We start from the raw sequence: 21,421 nt of genomic DNA, 5'->3' as shown, positions 1-21,421 counted from the left end.
TACATGTGGGCAGAGAAACTGCACTGAATCCATCGATTGGCTGGCATCAATGGATATTTTTTCAGTGTGCAGAAAGACATTCAGAAACAGAATAATAACTTGTTTGCCTCGGTAAACCATACATAAAAGATTTGCCATCTTTAGACCTTCAGTCAAGAGTAGAATGAATGTCTTCTGGCAGCCAGTTTAAATCCAATGTGCTCTTTTTATTTCTACATGTCAAAGAAAGAACTTGGAAAGTGAATGTCAAGGCTTTGGTGATTATTGGAAGTGACACCCTATCAACTACATCCATGCTTGTTTTTTGTGGGAAGTTTCGCACCAATTCATGCCTCAATTCATAAGACACTGAGGGCTGCCTCTAGTTCTAGTTGACCTTAAAGAGGGAATGGGGGTGGTGCAGTGGGGGCGAGTATTATGTGAAATTGACATTTTTGAGTTTTATATAATATTCCCTCATCAAAAAAAGAAAAGAAAAAAACATACTGTGAGAGTTGCTTTGACTCTTTCATGCATGTTTGAGAAATCCTTGGATTTATCGTTCAGGGTTCCTAAATGCTTGCTCATACAAAACACCACTTATTTATACAAAGTTCCTCCTCGAGTTCGCACCTGAGCTTCCACCCAACAGAGCTCCCCTCCACCGCTCCTTCCCCACACAGCTCCACCAGAATAGCAAAACCAGCAACCAGGAAACGCATGTCTGGGTTTAAAATACAAACTACTTCTCAGTTCAGTGGTCTTCATCATCATCCCACTGCATTGTTACCTCCTGTGGGTATAACAAATGAAAACTACAAGGTATACTTATGAAGCCCATTGTAAGCTACACAGCAATCTCAGTCATTACTAGCTATGCCCAAAAACCGATGACAACGGCTGAAATCATGTGCAAGATAATAAACAGAAAGAGAACAAAGCGGTGAGGCAGGTGTCCGTCCCACAAGAACTCCATACAAAGCCCGGCATATTTTTCTGTCATTCACTGTGGGGCTGAAGCTCTGTGTGGAAACTAACAGGGAGATGATGTGTCCCTGGAGACAGCCATGGTTTGGGAGCGAGGCATTTCTTAATCATCGGGGAACCAGTGCCATGGTATTTTTCTGTTGTTGCCAGCCCCCTTCTCTTTGTGCAGGAGGTCACCTGTCATACACTCTACTGAATTAGAGTGACTCATAAATACACAGGTCTAATTTAAATGTGACGAATGTTGCTGTGCGACAGCACACATGAAAACATTTGTCGCTGTGTTGCACAATGCCTCAAGGAAAGACTTGGCTGCAAATGTTTGGTTTGCACCAATAAACAAATGAGGGGCATTCATGCTTTTTTTTTTTTTACCCTGTTCGACGGCAGTAGATGAGGAAGGAAAAAAAACTCGAGAGGTAGTGATAAAGCATCCAATCATATACATTTTTAGTTTTAGCAATTTGGAGGCACACACAGTGGAGTGACGTTCTTGCTTTGCATTAACAATATCCTCGATTCAAAACTTGACTGGGTTCTCTCTGTTTGGACCTTGAGCAAAAGAAGAACCAGGCTTCATTGACACTTTGAGTACTCCAGCTTACTTCAACCATCCAAAAACATGTATACTCTGTCTATTGGCTAACTAGATATTAGAGTTAAACTATAAACTAGTCTGTGTCCATGTACATCTATTCTTTCATTTTCTTTCTCTGAACAGATATATATTCCAGAGATGACAGGAGATCCTGTGACCTCTCAACAGCGATTCTGTCTATCTGATTCTGAGGAATCTCAAGGTTTTCCGAGACCAGAGGGGCTTTGTCTCTGGTGTGTCCTGCTGCTGCCTTCAAATGACCAGAAGCCACGAATCATACCCAAGGCAGCCACATTGAGAACTAAGCACCATATGCAGATGACGTAGTCATCAACGTAGCTGATCCACACGGCCCTGCATTAATTAGGTTTTTACAAACTATGGTCTAAATCTAACTTACTGAAGCTTGTTGCCATTTGATGCCTGAATCTTTATTCTTATCAAATTATGCCAAAGTGATTCCTCGTTTTGCCCTTAGCATATTTTCCATAGACCTGCTGTTCAGTCCAGATTGACAGATGGAATTTTTGTTCAGTGTTCTCTTCTGCCTTTGTGATCTGCATTGGGGCTGTGCCAAGTGTACACTATTTCGACCGGAGAAAAAAAAAGCAGCCAGAGGGATGGACATTTGTTTCCAGTTTATTAAGAGGTTTCAGGCTGCAGAGAGACTGGTGATGCAAGAACTGTCTGATTCCCATGTAGATGTTAAAGAATACACAGGGGTTGCTTTCAAACAGTTTCTAGACTACACCAATAGGGATTGTATGCACAATGTGAATGACAGTTGCATTATATATGTTTTGTTTTTGTGACTAGATATCTGAACTTATCCAGACAGTGTTGGAGTCATTACTGAAAATAAATTTTCTTATTTTTGTTTTTTATTTTAGTACAATCCTTCCATTTTATGTACCTCCTGACTGACGTTAAAGAGATGCCGGGGAGGCCAGAGCCCATTCCAGAAGTCAATGGGACAGGTTATAGCACTGATGTGGGGACAGATGAGACAAATAGTCATCTAGGCAGATATTATCTCCTAACAGCAATTTAGTGAGATAAATTACCCAGAATGCATGGAGGAGTAGATGGGAGTAGCTGGGGGGAAAATGTTCGGCCAGATGTTGAAAAAGCCATAGAAAAATATCTGTGCAGCAGTTAAACTGGGTGTTTTCTACCTGTATGGCAACAGTGCTAACCACTAAACTTTCAGAGCAACACACCATTGGTATCATTTAGACTGAAATGTATTCATTATATGAAACAATTTATCTTAAAAACCTCTCAGGTCCAGACATGTCACTTTTGCCCACTAAAAGATGTGAACATTGTTGGAAGGGTGGTGTCTGTCTCCACCTCTTCAGTGAAGCTCACCTTTACTGACTAAATATATGTAATAGTAATAGGTTTCTTGAGAGAGCATTGATTCGTACAAGAGGCATAGTAAAAAAAATATTGGGTTGGGAGATGACGATGGCATTCAAAGTTTTGGATAAAAATGAAATTCTTCTAAGCACTTCAGTTGGTGAGAGATTAAATTAACAATGTATTAACCAACAAATGGTAATATATTTAAGACCACCATTTTTTAGCAGAATTGGTATTGATTTTCAATTGCTGAGTGGATTCATAGGAGGATCTCAACTGACTGGTTTAGGGTTTTGCAGCTTAGGAAGTCTTAGACACCAGTTAATCCATCTGTTGTCTCACTACTAATCCCAGATGCCTGTCTCACTTAGCAGGGAGACTCTTGGTCAGTGACTGAATGTCTTCATTATCAGACTACATGTGTTTACCTAAAACAAACACTAAAAGGTCTGTCACCAGGAAGTGTGTAATATTCAACATCTGTCGCCAAATTTAATAAGCTTTGACTTTTAAACAAAAAGCATGCTTTGTAAAACTGTTCAGGCCCAGTTGTTGTGATTCAACTTACTTGACAGCAAGGTTGCTAAAAATGTACATATATTTTACCAACTGGACAATTCACAAATATCAGGAGCCCTTGTAAACATTTGTTAAATAGACAATGTGAGTAATTAAACTTCTGTTGGTCTGGTCTTCCAAACAACCTCCATTCATACACACACATCTTCATTAAATATTTTGGGGGCCTCTGTGTTGTCATTGGACACGTCAACAGGATAATAATCCAAAACAATGCTTTTCATCTTAAATGGTTCTTTATTAATTAGATGTATACACTGCAATCTACTTTGATACACAGAAATTATGACATTTTAGTAAACAATGTCAGACTCCAAAATGATCTTTCTTACATGGTCAGAACAGCTTCATTCATGCCTGAGCTGTCAATGTGCAAGTTAACTCTGCTTAAAAACAAACCAACAGGCTCTAATTAGATGTTTACACACAATATAATGTTTTTATACAGCGTATGTGTAAACATATATTGTATAAAAGTGTATTTTTACACAGAGACATTAAAGTGTATTTAATGTCAAAGAAGCTGACATTAAGGTAGCTTAGATTTTCTTCTTCTTTCGGTCTGTTAGGAATAACACAATATTTATTCTGAAAATGCTAGAACAATATAAGAAAGAAGTTTCATTATGACTACCTTCAAATTCAGTATCACATCTCTAGAATATAAACTGTATATAACTTGAGTCAAATATTTCCCTCCAAAAGCTTCACTCAATAATTTGCTACAACTTTTGTTTCATCCCTTCTGACAGAAGTGGATGGGAATAATTTGGTGAAGTCTGCCTGACGTAACCCAAAGACACTTGATTTGATGTAATGTCAAATGTAATTTCAGTTAGTGAGAAAAAAGTTTGTCTTTTTAAATCGGAGGTTTCTAGCAGATTTTGGGTGTATCGGAGTAAGAAATAGGTTTCCTCCGTCACAGGGACGAAAGTTGTTATTGATTTAAAATTCTTTCTTTTGCACAAGTAAACAAAATAAAATGATCTAGTAAAGGAATCTCACACAACAGTATGTACCTTCAACTTTGTGTTGTCTGAATATGTTTAGTAACCTTAAACTTTAATCTGAATATTTTGCCCCAAAGAGGAATTATGTCTGTGCTGATCTTTATCAGAGAAATATTCTGTTCCATGTTATTTCTATTTGTATCTTGTCTGTCAAATCAGCTTGTCATACTGAACCTCGTTTTGCTAGAAGTTATTTTCTCATAAAACAAAAATGTTCCTCTCCACTGTTGCCACAGGCTCATTTAGAAAGTATGAGTTGCTGCAAATTCAACGATTCAATGCAATCTGCTGTGCTACCTTCATAAGATATACTATCTCACCTGTTAACATCATGTGATTGATTGTGCTGTATTCAAATTATATTACTGTATGTAGCTGTATCTGAATGTAAATTCTATATAGTGTAAGAATGGAATCAATTACTTTGTTTTTAGTAAAATCTAGATATGAATTGGAATCCTTTGTATTATACAATGCTGTCAGATGACATTTTTTTTGTAACTTGGTGCTGTATAATTACAATATAATTCAATGTAGTATTTAAAACGTTTGCACTGTGGTTCAGTGTTTAGCATTGGTGCCTGGGAATAACAGGGGTTTGAGTCTCATGTAATGGTACTACTGTATCTTGGTCCAGTCCAAAAATCTTCTTGATAAAAGCTGGCCTCTGTCTGATGACCCACGTATTACAATAATCACTGCTGTCAGGGTAGATGTGCACAATTTGCATTCTATAAAACTAAAATGGTTATAATGGAACAGATTGACAGTTTTGACCTGGAAACAAGTGTTTTAATTGCTAAATGAAAAGTGCAAATAACTTTTGATGAAGTTGACCTCCACAAGCCGGATCCAAAAGGATAAATGGAAACATTAACATATTGAAAGAAAGAAGTAAAAGCTAAAAACATTGCCAAGTTTGTCCAGTGACCTGAATCCATCAGGACACCTGGAGTATTTCAAAATGGAAGGTAGAGCAACAAAACCCCTCCAGCAAAGATAATATGGAAAGAATTACCTATGAAGAATGGTAGGACATCTCTCCACAGACTTGTACAGGACAGGCATCATCCATGCCCGTGAGGCTTGAATCTGTGAGCAAAAATAAATGCAGACATAGGGAAAAAGGGTCACCAGTGTCGTGGGGTATGGACTTTTTTTTTTGCAGTGAAATTCTTCAAGCTGTATTCTTTCAGGAGGTTTCCATGTGGCGCAATAAATAAATGCAATGTTGGCATAAAAAAAAAGGTAACGCTTTATTTGAAGGGGGGTGAATAAGACTGTCATGACACTGTCATAAACATGACATAACACCTGTCATGAACATCAATTAGCCTTCATGAATATTTATGACTGTTGTCATAAAGCGTCATTCGGTAAATTATGACACTTTTAATACAAAGTTGACATTATTCAAAATGTCTTTGTTATGACAACTTGACATTAACCAAGAAATCATTACTGGTATAAATTTGTTATAAAAGTATTACTGATTGCACTTTAAAAAATAGGTATCTTTATGTTATTAAAGGTAAAGTTTAAACAGTTTCATTTCAATTCAGTCATCGTTTCCTCTTAAGAAATCATAAATCCACATCTCTTTATATGTTACTTTATTTTAGCACACTAAGCAATAGCTAAAAAATGACAAATGATGAAACAAAAAGAAAATAAATAAAAATTATTCTAAACTAAATTATTCACTCTCCAATTTTGCATCATTTACATTTTCTTTTTTAACAAGTCATCAGTTACAATTTAAGAAAAACGACATTAACATTAACGATTGATTATAATGCCAAATAAGTGAGCACATTAATGTGTCTTGTTCTCATCTGTGTTTTATGGTCCTTGTTTGTTGCTGTTGGTGTTCTATATTAATTGTTTTATTGATTGTGGCACTTTGAGATTTTTGTAAATTTATAGTGTGTTATAAATCAAATTTGTTGTTATCATTATTACACAGTAAAGAAAAATATATTGGCAGGCAAGAGTGCAAGGTTTTTCTTGCAGTTGGTCATAAGGTTTGCTCATATCCCAGGAGGGAAATCTGACCACTCATTTTTACAGAAACTAAATCATTAAGGTTTCTTGACACTTGGAGCTTCAGAAACTTCTTCAGGAGTTCTGTGTGATTAAAGTCTGGAGACTGACTGAACCTGATCTTAATGGGATTATTCATTAGTTGCTCCTTTGTTAGTGGATCATAATCATAATGGAACCACTTTTTGTGTTCTGGTTAAGAAAAAATTTTTCACATGAAATATTTTTAAATTAGCAGAATACAAACAGCTTGAAACCACAATGTTGTTGCTCTGTGCTTAACCATAAGGTGGGTGTACTTGAGGTCAAATGCAATATTTATGCACCTCCACTGGCACATTATTTGATGCCAAAGAGTTCTATTTTGGTCTAATCGGGGGACAGAACTTTCCCCAAAGCTTTCTTTGTATTATCTACATATTGACTAGTAAATTTGGCCTGTATGTTTCACTATAAGCAGTAAGATATAATCAGCAACATTCTTAGGGATTGTAGTGAGATGAGCTCCAGCAACAGATAGCTATTACATATACTGTATCTCCTCATCTTCTAATAATCACTTTTGTTTCTTTTAGCTTACATAATCCACAGGAAATCATACAGTGGCATTCCCCTCAGTTAGGCAGTAACCAAACCTGACTAACTAAATCTGTAAACTCATTGCATGAAGCCAACTTTTGAGGGGTGACCATCTGGATCTAGATTTGGCAACTTTACAATCTTTTGATGCCCTAGCTGAAAGTTTAATTATAGAGGCAATTAAATGGAGCCCAGTGAGAGTCTCTGCTGTTCTGTTTCCCATTTGTTTTCTGTGCCTGTTTGTGTCTCTGCTGATTGTGCGGGCTTACTAAGCTGTGTCGGTGTTTCTAAATCACATTCTTGCTGTGTCATTTTACATTAACCGCAAAACCAGCTGTTACAAACATGTTATCCGAATTGCCAATGACATCACTGACATTGTCTGTTAAGTCACAAATTGAACATAAGAGCCTAAACTGATATTATGTATGTGGTCAGGATGGTCACAGTACCTTTGATTATGCTGCCTTGGAGAAGGGATACTTATGTCTTCGCTCAATAGACTATAAAAAACATGAATATATCCTCTGTATTCAGAAGTGAAGTGAACATTGATGTGCGTTACAGAGCATTGGTATTTACTTACCATAGGAGCTGGCAAAAAAAAAAAAAAAACATTAGTGGGAATCTGTATAACCAAATCAATCAAATGTAATAATTGCAATAGTTTTGACAGCAGTTGTTTCTGGTGTTATGCCAGGTCTCATTCAGAATGGTAAGACTGAAAAATGACTAATAAATAGATTATTAATAAATAGTCATCAAAGAAATAATCTCCACATTAAATAAAAACAAAATAACTATATTATAATCACGGCATATGTACTATTATTATATTTAGCCTTACATGACTGTCTTATTTGTTTTGAGTTTAAATCATCTACTGACCAAATGTGAATGAACTTCTATGCCCTAGTAATACCTCAAAGTGGTGAAATTATTATAAGTCAGCTAATTCAGTTTGGGATATCTTCAGTTTTGATTATTCAGCATTTCAAGGTGAAGCACCAGGAATGAGATTAAGTAGATGTTATATCTGACCATCAGGGTCACACTTGAGTCATAGTGGAACAGGCAATGGTACAAGTGGGGTCTCGAAAGCAAATGGCAGATATTTATAAGATTAACAAAGAAATCTCTAGCGGCCTGAGTAATGTGCTGACCAAACTGCATATGTTGCAAAGTGAAATGCAATCAAGGGATTGTGGAGCATTATTTTCCGATAGCTTCAAACATCATTGAAGTAAAAGCCAGATACATGATAGTTTGATTTGGGTTTAATCATCTTCTCACCTATGGGCTGCACATGTAATTATAGGGACCTTATTAAGCGCAGATGTCAAGTCCGAAGACATTCTGATGAAGGCTCTTCACCTGCTTGCCAGTTAGGAAGGGACTTAAAGAACCTTAGCTGTTGAACAAACTTAATGAAGGAGCTCTGACCTCACAGATGTGACCATGCTGCAGATAACACTGGCTTATTCAGTAGTCACATGTGCAACTTAACTGATAATATTTGATCTGTAAAAGAGAGATTGCTTGGAAATTTAAACTGTTCAAGCAACAATTGTCACTATTGGAAGATGCAGTTGAATAATTAGTGAAATTGAAATTTTATCAGTTAATATGCCGCTTCTTCAGTTGAATTAATTTGAAGGTGGCACATTCTGTACGGGTAGAGCTGCCACCCAGTAAATAAAGGTTCTGAGTCATCATTTCAGCCATCTAGGGGTGGATTACCAAGATTTAGACCTTCACTAGATGTCTTCCTCTGTCTGCCCAATCTCTGATTAATGTGAATGAAGACCAAAAAAAAAACAAAAAACATTTTGTTTTTGAAAAGTTCTGAGGGAAAATCAATTGACTGCAGTAAATGTTAATTATGTTCCATTCATCTCAACAACCATTGTCTTATGTATTAGATTAAGCAGTTTGTTTCTGAGATTACTAATCTGCACATTAAGTTTTTTAGATGGTACTGATTGAGGCCAACTTGAGAAAATCCAGCATATTGTACAAACAGACTATACAGGACTGTAAGCTACATATTTATTACCTCAGCTGTTTTCTGCCATGCCCTAGACAGGTTTCTGTCAGTCACAGAGTCGATATAATAACAATAAGAAAAGCAACCATTTAAGCAAAACCTCAACCTTGGAACTACTTACAGCCTCCACTTAACCCAGCAAGAGAGTGTTTAGACCACAATATGAAACCAAGAACCTACAGTTGGATAGGAGGAAGATGTACACCCTTCAAATAATCGCCCTGTTCTGCATTGGAACTAAGGTCTTTATTTTATGACGGAACAGTGCTGAATTGCTGGTTTGTCATTTTAAACATTAAAATGAATTTTGGTAATTATGATTTGAGAATTTTTCATTTTAAAAATTCTCAAAACAGTTTTTGGCAAACTGAACCCAACACACCACAGTGCCTTCATTTCAGAGATCCTTCAGTTTCACTAAAGGAAGTAATTTCTGGCCATAGTAATAAACCTTTGGTTGAAATATATGGTTTGAATCTAATTTTAATTGGCAAACATTTATATTGAAAGAATTTTGTTGCCTTCTTAATAAAGTTCAATTTATTTTAATCTTCTTTTATGATCTACACCACTTAGTTTGATTCAAAGACTGGGAGACTGGAATGTCATCTTGTAATGGTCAGCTAACCCACAGGCACATACACTTCCATCTAGTAGTAGCGTTTTGGTTTCCTCGGTGATGTGTAGGTGTAGTGATGGCAAACCCTGATGACATATTTTTCTACACAACAAAAGAAAAAAAAAGAATCTGTTTAACTCAAGCATGGAAAATTTCATTTTGTTTTTGTTTTGTTTGTCCCTGACTCTTCCTGGCTCCCATAAATAATACTTGACATAAAAATAGCATTACTCCCCCAGCGCTACAGAGAGCTTATTAGTTGCAATCTAGGAAGTCATTGTCTATGGTCTAATACCAGTAGATGTAGGCCAACATTTACTGGCCCCTGAAGTCCCTAGTGGATAGAAAAGTAATGATGAATACCTTATCTTATATTTTTCCACATTTTATAAATTGGGTAATTCTGACAACAAAGCAAAAAACACAACAACAAAAACCCTATAATTGCCTACATGATTGATCAAATGGAATTGGGTAATAAACTAGAATCCTTCCAAACAAGTTCACCCACAGATTCTGAATATTCAAGTGTAAAAACCTTTTTACAGAGACAGATTTCTATGATAGTAAATATTAATGCCATTAGTGTGCCATGTATTTTATCATCTTTCCTTATGAAGCTGGCTTTAACAGGTAAACTTAAGTCAGCAGTTTGTCAAACTTTAAAACATCCATTTGGAAACATCATGCAAAGTCTCAAAAATTCTGGAAAAAAACAACCAAGTTTGGGTTTTATGCAAACCCATCCCTGGTTTGAATGTGGTCCGATAAAGGCATGGATTGGTTTAACGTAAAAGGGTTGGCTTATGTGCCTGACCCAGTATTTAGATTCAAGCTAAACCAGTCTCCTGTGACTTCAGGTCAGTTAGCTCCTAAAACCATCACATTCCTACTTTGTCCTTTGTTACTTCCTCTTTTTTACCCATAAACAAATTGTTTACCCATGCAGCTTATTCAGTTTAATTCATCATGCATATCAGATTATTTGTGGGGGGGGGGGTTGGTTTTTTATGTAATATTAAGAGAAATTATAATAGAAATGTTCAATCCTATACACAATCAAATCAAATATTAAATAAATATCATAAATATTAAATATGGACCAGTTGACCTGGAAGAAAAATGATAAATTATGACTTAATGATCAAACCAAAATTAGTATGACTCATTAAGTACAAACAGGAGGGTTCCACTGTGGATTTGAACTCGGGACCTTTCTGCTGTGAGGCAACCATGCCAATAATTGTGCTACTGTGCAGCTCTGAGTAGCTTATTTTAAATTAATTCTGTTTTTGAAAGATGTATCAAGGAACAGTTTAATCTTGAATGCAAAATTCATGCTTAATTAAAAACTCTTCATAAAATATTGCCTGTTTATGACTTCATGGCCAAGTATTGCCAAGGTTTTGCTAATGGAAAAAGAAAAAAAAAACTATTTAAAGTGAAACAAACTTGTTGTCTAACGTGAACTAAAGTTATTAACACAACTCTGACATTACTACAGTTATGCAACATTGGTTTAGCATCTTATTTGTGTTATGCAACATTGGTTTAGCATCTTATTTGTGATTTCATATGGAAAATGTTCAGCAGTATCTGCAGAGGTGCAATTTTAAATCAAAATAGAGGTAAGTGAAGTGTTTCTTTTCTAACACTGAACATTTGTTTTTTGTTAAAACTATCAACTTCTCTTGTCAGCATGAACTCAGGATTTGGTTTGAATTGTTTTACACAAATATACTTGAAACATGGTGTGCTATTGAAAATGAGTTATTTTAATTGCAAGTCCACAAAGTAATGTAGAGTGTTTTGGTAACGATGTGAACTCAGACATATTGTTGCTTCAACAGTGATGTTTGAAAGGATTAGACTTTTGATTTAACATCCAAGGTTGAGTGTTTTGTGTGCATTCCTGCAAAGTATTAAACTTAAAATGCTTATATTCTTTGCACATGGAAATGAAATGTCTTTTCTTTTGAGTGCTGGCGCGCACAAGTGACATGTATTCAGTTAAAAACTCGACAGAACTTATTAGGAATGAGTTAGTCTTACCTAAGTTAGTTATATAAGTGCAAAAAATTGTGGAAAGGTTTTGAAGGAAACAAACTTGTTGCTGTCTATTTTAAAATAAAAGAGTCTGCAGTGAACCTTCACTATAGATGTTGCTTAATGTACTGGTGTTGAGGACTAAGCACCCACTAAGGTCAAAAAGTAGCTTAATGTTTGCATTCAATGCAGCACAGTTTTGAATACATACCTATATGTACTCGGATCAAACAAAAAATAACCAGTTTTGCTTCATCTTCTCAAAATTGTTCAAACTTCTGGAAATGCTTTGTAAAACTGAAAGTCAACAGTAACACTGTTGAACTGAAAAACAGTTCACAGTCAGTTTCTGTGGCATATGATGATGCAACGTTTCCAGCATTTCATTCTATCTATCTGAAAGTGGCACATCTATGAGCTCTATTTTACCCACATTAACACAGACGTTTTTGGACATGTTGAAAGGTTAAAGTGCAACATATACCTTACAAATGCCATTTGTTCCACAACAGTAACACTGTTGAACACTTTTGTACAAAGTGTATAAAAGTGTAAAAGATGTAGGAATAACCTGATATTAACATTATGTGCTCAATTTCATCCATGCCAATAATCATCCTTTCACAGTGGCTGGCATGGCAGCAAACTTGACTTTGTGTTCTAGTTATCCAAACAAACAAACAAAAAAAAAGAAAGTATCCACTTGGAGAGCACTCATCAGTTGTAGTGGGGCACTAAACCTCCATCCAGCCCAACATAGTCATATATCAATTTTATATTATGTGTTTACTACTACTGCTTTTATCTAATCTAATTCAAACCAGCTGTTTTACAAAAAACATTTTTCATAGCTAAAAGTGAATTTGAATCCTATGGCTAAACTGATTTTCTACAACTGAATATTTTTAAGTGGAAGTGTTGATCATAAAGAGAAAAAAAAATCCTCCCCTAATTATCCACCTTTCTGTCTTTGTTCCAGTCATTCACTATCTGTTGCTTTTCATATTAATATGGGGATTTAGCCATAGTCCTTGTGTCATTCCTGTACGGGCGGACGTTCATCACCCACATCACGTAACTCATTAGGACAAGAAATAAAGAGCAGTATCTAAATTAATAAGATTTTAAAAAGTAATTTCCAATGCTTGATACCATATTCAACAAGATAACCTGGAGTAACCCATGTATCTTAATGTGATTTTTGAACTTCACTTCTGAACATTATAATGTTGGCTCTGACCATTAAGTCTTATTTTTACAAAAGCTCATCTGTCAGAAATGTAATCATACAATATGTGTATTTCTTGTGTTTTTTGGGGGCGAGGGGAATTTTTGTGTCTCGGTCGTCTTTCTTGTCCCACTTTATTGCATTTTTTTAACCCTAAGCCTGATAAGACTGAGCACGAATGACATCACTGAGTTTTGATAGCAAATTAAAGAATTGATCTGGAGCTCAGCAGGCAATTATCAGAGCAGAACCACTGTGCATATCAATGAGCCCCTGCACAAAAAATGAAAAGGGGGGGGGGGGGGGGAAAGATGGCGTCTTGCTGAAAAGCTAATATTCCTCATTACACCCTGTGTATATCACTATACCTTGGAGCTCTGTGAGGAAAAATCTTCAGGTCAGCAGTGGATTTGATTTTCCTCACTGATCAGGGGAAACCAATCTCTGACCCTTCACATGTCTATGATAAAAACCTGTGGTGTTGTGGATTATTTCCTCTGCCGGTGCTTTCACGACTAAAAACCTGCACATTTATTTCGCTCTCTTTTATTCTCCTGCTGTTTTTCCTCTTCACCAGTTATCTGTTTTGTTCTCCATTCTGAGCTAAGCAAGTCTGTGCAGGTACAGCAGTCTGAAACCAGAATTGGTGACCATTTATTCCCACAAGGAGACAACAACAGTGCTGTTATTCAGTAACCTTGCAGGGAAGGTTATATTCGCAGTTAGTTGATGGGAGAATGACTTGTATTCTTATTTTTCAGTGCTGTGACTTGTTCTCTATAGACCTAAAAAAAAACAAAAAGACGTAAGTGTGAATTTTACCTCTGCAGTCTAACAAGTCAGATTTTAGGTTATCTTTATCTGATAGTAAATGTAATATTTGGACACACACAAGCCAAATCTAAATCCATAAGCCCGTGCATACTTTGGCACAATATGTTTCTATATAACAGAATAAAAATGTGAATAAATAAGATAATTGCATAGCATTAATTGTAATAATCAACATGCTAAAATATTTCCACCACATTGCTAGCTTGTTTTAAAGTTTTTTTCTGAATTAAAACAATGAATTAAACAATGAAGTCATAACAGAATTGTTGCTGAGGTGGTTTGTGTTTGTGTTACTGTGTGTTGGCTTGCTGCCACATCAAGGAGTGGATGTGTCACTAGGAATTATGGACACAAGATGGATGTGTGCCACGTAAAAGGAGACACAAAAAAACCCCACCGTGATACCAAACAATGCTCTCCAAAGGCACAGACTTTGCTCATGTCCTGCTACGCAGCTTTAGACAATGTTTTTGAGTTGTAGGTTCTGCTCTGTCCGCCCACAGCAGCCAACAAATTTCATTAGTACCTTAAGATGATTATGAAGGATCTACTGAAAAGCTGCCATATTTCTGCAGTTAATGGGCTCAGCGAGGAGGCTGGGGAGGTGAAGGGCTTTTTGAAAGGTCAGCTCACTCACCACTGGTGCTGACCCCCCTTAGCTATAACTACTCACACCTCTTAAATCTCAATCAGGAACAGGAAGTGTGTCCATTCATTAGCTATGGGGTCCAGCGGCTGTCTCTTTCATCTCACCCCTCACGTCCTCGCCGCCGAGTGAAAGCTTCCCCTCTGTTCCAATCTTCCATCCACTTTTCTCACTAGAAACACTTGACGTGGTCCCTCAAAAATATGGTGGCTGAACCGCTGGGAATCTGCTCAACCACTTTTATACACGCACACACACACATGCCACAACCTCCCTACCTTTCTGCTCCTGTCTTCCTATCTTCCTCCCCCAAGCTCAAACCGTTGCGATCGTTCGATGTCTCACAGCTCTCTGCGCCACACTGTTTTTTTGTTTTTTTTTCTTTCTTTCTGCTGCCAATCAGTGGAGCATTTTTCACAGAACTACTTGTGGCAGAGAAGAATGATGGTGGGCGAAAGTGTGTGAGGGAGTGCATGTGTGGGGGTGAGCACGCGCAGATGGGCAACAAAAGCATTGTACTCAGCTGAGGGCAATGCTGAGGTTCCCCCCTGAGGCTGAGCTGAGATTGAGTTCATTATTCAGTAGCAGTGGGTTCCAGCTGCAAGAGGAGTGAGATGGCGAGGGGGCTATGTCTGTGTTATGGCTCCTTCAGCCCTGCAGTCCACTGGGAACCAGTCAAAAATAATGCAGAGGAAAAAGGCTTTACCTGTCGTATTGAGATGGACAGACAGCATCTGGACGGCTTCAGTGTGAAACAGAAAGAACAAGCTTCCTAATAATAATAAAAGGTGTTATTTTTGAACATCCCTTGATTACCTTGAGCTGTTTGTCATGTGCGGGCTATAATTTAATCATTATTATATAGATGATCTCGTGTCGCTGGTGTTGGGAAGCAGACCCGAATCAGCAGCGGAATTCTACTGTATCTCTAGATGGCAGGAGTGAGTTAAACATTAGTGCCTTCGCCTACCAGAGTAAAGTGTGTCTTTGTGTGAACTGCTTGTTTGTTTTCCCTTGAGGTTGATAAAGTGTGTTGGTATTATTTAAAAAGAAAAAAAAATTAAACACAAACTAATAACAGAGAAAAAAAGAGTCCTTTCAAGATAGGACTGATGTCCTGCTGCTTCTCACTTACAGGACCCAGGGTTTGTTCCTTCACTCATGAATAAATACATATTGCTACTGCTTTTTTTATTTTTTCTCTTTTTTTTTTTGTTCCGGCACTCACACAAAGGCAATTAACTGGAAATTGCTTTGTTGAAACTGCTCCACAAAGAGCTTAGCAAAGGAAATGGCATCACAGCAACTGCATATGTAAAAACTTAATGCGTGATGTTCACCTCTCCTGAGATGTGCATGAAAGTGCATTGAGGAGCCATTACATGGTGACAGTTTGTAAATGGTACATGGAATGGGTTTCAATTGCCTTGGCACTTTCCTAGTCTTACTGATCACTCAAAGCCCCTAACAGTGCAGGAGGCATTCTCTCCTTCACACACGCACACACACACACACACACACACACACACACATCTATACAGCTATCTTTGATAATTCACACACTAATCACACATCCTACTTGCACACAGCTCACTGATCAGTGAATCAAGGACAATGTGTGCTCTATGTGCCACTTCTTGTGTGTGGGTGGAGATTGAGACATGATGGCTCAAGCAGTCGCAGGATGAGCACAGGTTAAACTACCTAAGAGGGTTTTCAGCTGCCCCCAAACCGTAATTAGATTCCATTTTGACACATCCTATAGTTAGACAGGTTACAATTTTCTAGAGGTATTGCTGCTGCAATAGCTTTGTACTGCGTGAGTATATACTTGCCATTCTTTCTCATTTGGGTATTTTATTCTGCTATCCACCATTATGCATTATTTGCTGTTAGTGCTGCCATTAGGGCTGAGTTCTCTCTGATTCTTTTATTTCCATTTGTTTGTTTGTTTTTTCTTGCCATGGTAGCCGTGTCTGGCCCACTGCATTTGTATTTTGGTTTTGTTTTCTACAATATTACAGTGTCAGAGCTATTGTTGTTATCTCTGTGAATCTACTTTCATAGAAGTTATGCCTGGCCTGGTCCTTCTATGTTTTGATTGTTTTTTTTTTACTGAACTGCTGTCAACTTTGTGTACTCTGTTTTTCTTTCTAATGAAAGTTCTGCTTGCCTGGTGAATCTGTTTTTAGCTGCATCTATTTCCTTGGAAAAAGTCAGAGATAGAGCTAAGCTTTTCTCTCATATTTTGTTCATCTACATTGCCTATTGCTTCATATTTCCTTCGTATAAAAGATTATTACAAAGTCCTAATTTTATGAACTTTTTTTCCCTTTTAAAGAGCTGATAAAGGATGGATTTGGTGGATTTCACTAAAATTTAGACTGATGTTTAGATTTGCTCTATAATTAAATGAACTGAATCTGAACACATAAATGAGAAGATAAGAACAAAAAACAAAGTAAAATTAATAATTACTGTCCAACCCTAGTGATGCAAAGTTTAACATTGAATAATGTGGATTATATGCATAAACACACAAATGCACTCTATTTGTGAATAAAAAAAAACAGAAATGTATTTTTCTGTGGTAATTCATAACTTCACAACTATAAGCATTTGCAGGAGAGAGGTCATTTTCTATAATCGACTTATTATTTAAGGTAATGTAAAAGTTTACCAAGCAGAAATTTGCCAGTGATTTCTTTAGTTTTGTCAGGGTCATGGTTTTATGAGATGACTGTCCTCACCAGTGATTGGAAACAAAATCAGTAGAAATAGGATATTTATACAAATTCTTACATTACACAATGTTTTTATTTAGCTCCTTAGTTTATGGGGGAAAAAACCCACTTAACTACAACATAGCAGTTTTATTCTTTTGCTAGTTAAGTACATGGGAACAAAATGGTTTGTTTACAGCTATGAAATGGTAGGATGGAACACAACTGCAATGTGTAGGTACAATTCGGCATAGGGGTGAACTGACCTGGAGCCTGTTCTGTGATTACACAGCTTGGGGTTGAGTGCATTTCGTAGATCTCAGCTTTCAAGCTCGCTCCTCCCTCGGCCACATCCATCACACCCAGCAGGTATCAAGGCTGCCATGATAACAAGTTATGCTGTCAGTGGTGTGCAAATAAGTAGCTATCGATGCACAAACTGACCAGCAATGCAAGAATTGTAACTTGCACATTGTAAATAAGTTGTAGTTTGTAGTTTTTTATCACTAAAAAAGTGATGCCATCCTTTTTATAGCCAGTTTACTCATCTTCAGATGCCTACTTCCAGCATGACAATGCACCATGCTAAAAGCTCCTCTCATCTCAAAGTGGTTTATGAAATATAATAAACTAACTGTACTCCCAAGGCCTCCACAGTTACAAGTTCAACAGTAGGTTAACCAACTGTGATTAGGCCTCCTTAATCAGCTGCTTTTGGCATACGTACCAAAAGCACATGCTGAGAAACATGTAGTCCCTTTCTATACCCTGAATGTCTAGCCTGGATTTAACAAAGGTACAATTCTCATTTTTGCCTTTTAACAAAATGCAAGTCATTTCCAGCGTGATGAGAGTGCTGTGTTTACCGCAGCAAATGGTCTGTCATCCTGCTGTTTGATCAACGAGGAATGATACCCAGGGGAACATCTGTGTATCCTCATCTCTTTATGGATCCGGCAGAGGGCTTTACATCAAGACAGACCTGACCTTCATTCAGCATGTTCCCTTCTTTTCTTACCAATATCTGCCAATCCGAACAAAAACAAAACTGTCAGCCTGAATTTGCTTGACTCATGAGCTGAATCTTACACACACCAGGCTCCTGAGAACACTGGGATCATAAAGCCGAGGTAAAAACCACAACCCCAGTAATAGCTGGATAATGAGGCTGCAGTCATGACAGGGTCAAGCGGGGTCAATGGTTGGTACTAATTCTGGATAACGCTATTGGTATTCGAAGTACAGCTGGAAACATTGTGGAAACTGACATGGGGAACCACATTTTAGTCAGTTAGTGGAGCTCCACAGGCAAGGTACAAAAAAACGACCCTCAGAGCATCACTTCAACGAGATGTGTCACCTCGATGTCATGAGGGCGGCAGACTGTGCGGCGGTGTTCTTGTATCCCGACAACAGGCAGAGAAGCCCATCCAGTGTTCTGTTTTAGGACCTGTCCTGCAACTGAGTGACACACAATGCATGAGTAGCCTGTTAGGTCACTCTAGCCTCTGCTTTACCTCTGTTAAACTGTGACAGCCACAAGCTCTTTCCCTTGACACATCTGCTGGATCATGATTTACACTACTGCTATTGACATGTTCATAGCAAACAAAAAGGTTGTTACACTGATGCTGAAGTGATCTTGCATAGGTGGGTGAATCTGTGCTAATTGAGGCGAAAGGTGAAAAGAAGAGGCAGAAAACGCACAATGTACTCCCAGCGAACATGGCAGCAGAGTTAGCATACATGAATCATTCAGGACACAAGAAGAGCACTTTATAATCATCAGAAAAAGCTGAAGCACTTCGGTCACAATGTTGCCACTATGATTGCAACAAAAAAATCCTGTCTGCTCCCAGCAGTCAAAGGAAAAAAAAAATGACAGCCTCATGAAATTATTCATTCGTGGGGTTTGTCTGTCTTTTTTTTGGGAGACCGAAAACAGTGCAGTGCAGTGCTGCTAGTGAGAAATAGCTGCAAGTCGATGTGAAACGTCCTTGAAGACTCGGACTTCTTCAGTTTTTGTGACAACTCAATACTAAGCCGAGACAAACTGTTCTGCATAAAGGTCTGTGGAGGTAAATTTCCATCAGAGTGGCATCTTACCCTTTTCTTACACAATGCTTTGTTTAATGAGATTATATTGTGATTGTTGTTCATATTTGAACATAGACGGTCGTACAGCTCCATATACAAGAGGGATAATATATAGGGCTGGGCAGGTATATAAATCTAATCATATAACAGGGAGAGAAAATGTCATGACTCACACAATTTTAGAAAAGAAAACATGTAGAATAATAAAATTTTTCTTGAAACAGATGAACAAGATTTAGTTAGATGTGCTATTCAGAATTAACATATTGATTCTTGCAGTCATAACATCATTAGTGACATTTAATATTTTAAAAGAAGCAAAAATATTGAGTGAGCACTGCTGAATTTATTTTTCCTTTTTTTTTTTTTTTTTTGCTGAATATTGTGTCTTTTGGCTGTTCTGGTGCTTACGGAGCAACAGTTAGACTTGCCAGGCTGCAGTTAGCTCCAAAACAGAAATGCCAACTACAATTTTACAACAGCATTACCTCAATATGTGTGATGGGTGGTGCTCATTTCATTTCAATACCTTGAGTGTCTGTCTTTTTTGACAGCAATTTGTTTTGTGTTTTTTGCTTTCAAAATGGCAACATGTGGGTGAGGGGTAGCTTTGTGTTACTTCATGCCCCTTTAACTTGTATGTTCCTAGGGTCTTTTTCTGGTGCTTTGTAAATTGTCACAAACAAGTTAAAAACTTTAATTTGCATTATTAGGAGACATGAAGTTTCAGGCTGTTTTATGTGCATGTTCCTACAACTGTGATTTCTCAAGGGGTGACATAATTTGTTGGATTAAAAAAAACAGCTGAAGTACTTATTGCAACCAATGTGGCATGCATATATATACGTTTGTGAAGCATTGCTGAGCAAATTTGTGATCACTAAACTTTCTGACAGAGTTTTATATTAAAGTTGCAGGAGGTCACTTATATAAATATATAATAATAATTCCCTTCTCACCCTCTGTGGGTGGTCTCTCTCTTTCATCCTCTGAGCTCGGGTCCTCTACCAGAGGCCTGGGAGCTTGAGAGTTCTGCGCAGTATCTTGGCTGTGCCTAGAACTGCACATTTCTGGACTGAGATGTCTGATGTTGTTCCTGGGATCTTGCCTCCACTCTTGACCATCTAGCAATGTTAAAATGACTGCAACCATCACCCTGAAGACATTACATTTGTATTTAACCTTTTTGTTTTACTTAATGCTAACAAGGATAAATGAATATGCTGCCTTAGAAATAGCTGGAGAGGACTGCTGGCAAGAGGGATGCATGGGTTTTCTCCCTCAAACTGTTTGATAATTGTAACCCGATCTCTGAATGGATGGATTAAAGGACGGAAAAGGCATTGTTCTTTAAATTTATTTGGATGTGCAAGTCAGTAACCTTTACCAACTTGTTTTTAAGTTGACTGACGGGATGTGTTCAAATACTTATTTATGAAAGGCTAGATGACAGCACAAGATATTTGGCTTTTTGTGTTTCATCAGCCAAGTGAACTACATTAACCATTGTCAGACATCAGTAATTGACAGCAGAGCTCATGGGGGCGGATTCTTTTTTTTTCTTTTGCCTGCGTTGTTCAAACTCAGTTACAGATTTTTGAATCCTTATGCAGTATCTAGAGCTACTAATTTTCAGATTGGATATGTTCTTAAATGCAACAAACATCTATGAGGCGGAAACAACGAAATAAATTAATTAGAAATTGTATTTAAAGAAAAAGTTAATTTATTTGAGTAACTGAATTCACCGAGACACAATATATGGGTTAATTACACTGAGGCTGATAAAAGCTATGTTTGAAGCTTTTATTTCTGTTGATCATGATAATGATAATTTTTTTTACCACTTGCAGCTTATGAACACACATTATCTGGAAGGTTTTCATATTGACAGGTACACTTAAGGCCTGCTTAAAGGTTATTTTCAACGGGTACTGTTAATCTGAGAAATTCGACTAACGCATTCAAATTTGAATTTTACTGTATGCATCCAAGGTCACATGTGCAACATTTTAAATGTATACGATCTCTTTTAACAACC

At 37.3% G+C, this 21,421-nt stretch overlaps 1 long non-coding RNA gene across 1 annotated transcript in view; it reads right to left on the bottom strand.

Annotated features, from left to right (window-relative positions):
- Positions 1 to 15,047, bottom strand: part of LOC107837404 (uncharacterized) — an 89,354-nt gene extending 74,307 nt beyond the window's left edge. The window contains exons 1-2 of the long non-coding RNA XR_001663424.1: positions 14,839 to 15,047; positions 5,537 to 5,610 (exon numbers count right to left, since the gene is read on the bottom strand). This is a non-coding gene — a long non-coding RNA (uncharacterized LOC107837404). The remainder of the gene's footprint in view (positions 1 to 5,536; positions 5,611 to 14,838) is intronic.
- Between the last annotated feature and the right edge of the window lie 6,374 nt (positions 15,048 to 21,421).

Source organism: Poecilia formosa, unplaced genomic scaffold, assembly GCF_000485575.1.
Source record: "Poecilia formosa unplaced genomic scaffold, Poecilia_formosa-5.1.2 Scaffold140, whole genome shotgun sequence".
Classification (NCBI taxonomy): domain Eukaryota; kingdom Metazoa; phylum Chordata; class Actinopteri; order Cyprinodontiformes; family Poeciliidae; genus Poecilia; species Poecilia formosa.
The sequence above is the reverse complement of the archived record's forward strand: the minus strand, read 5'-3'. Positions and strand labels throughout refer to the sequence as shown.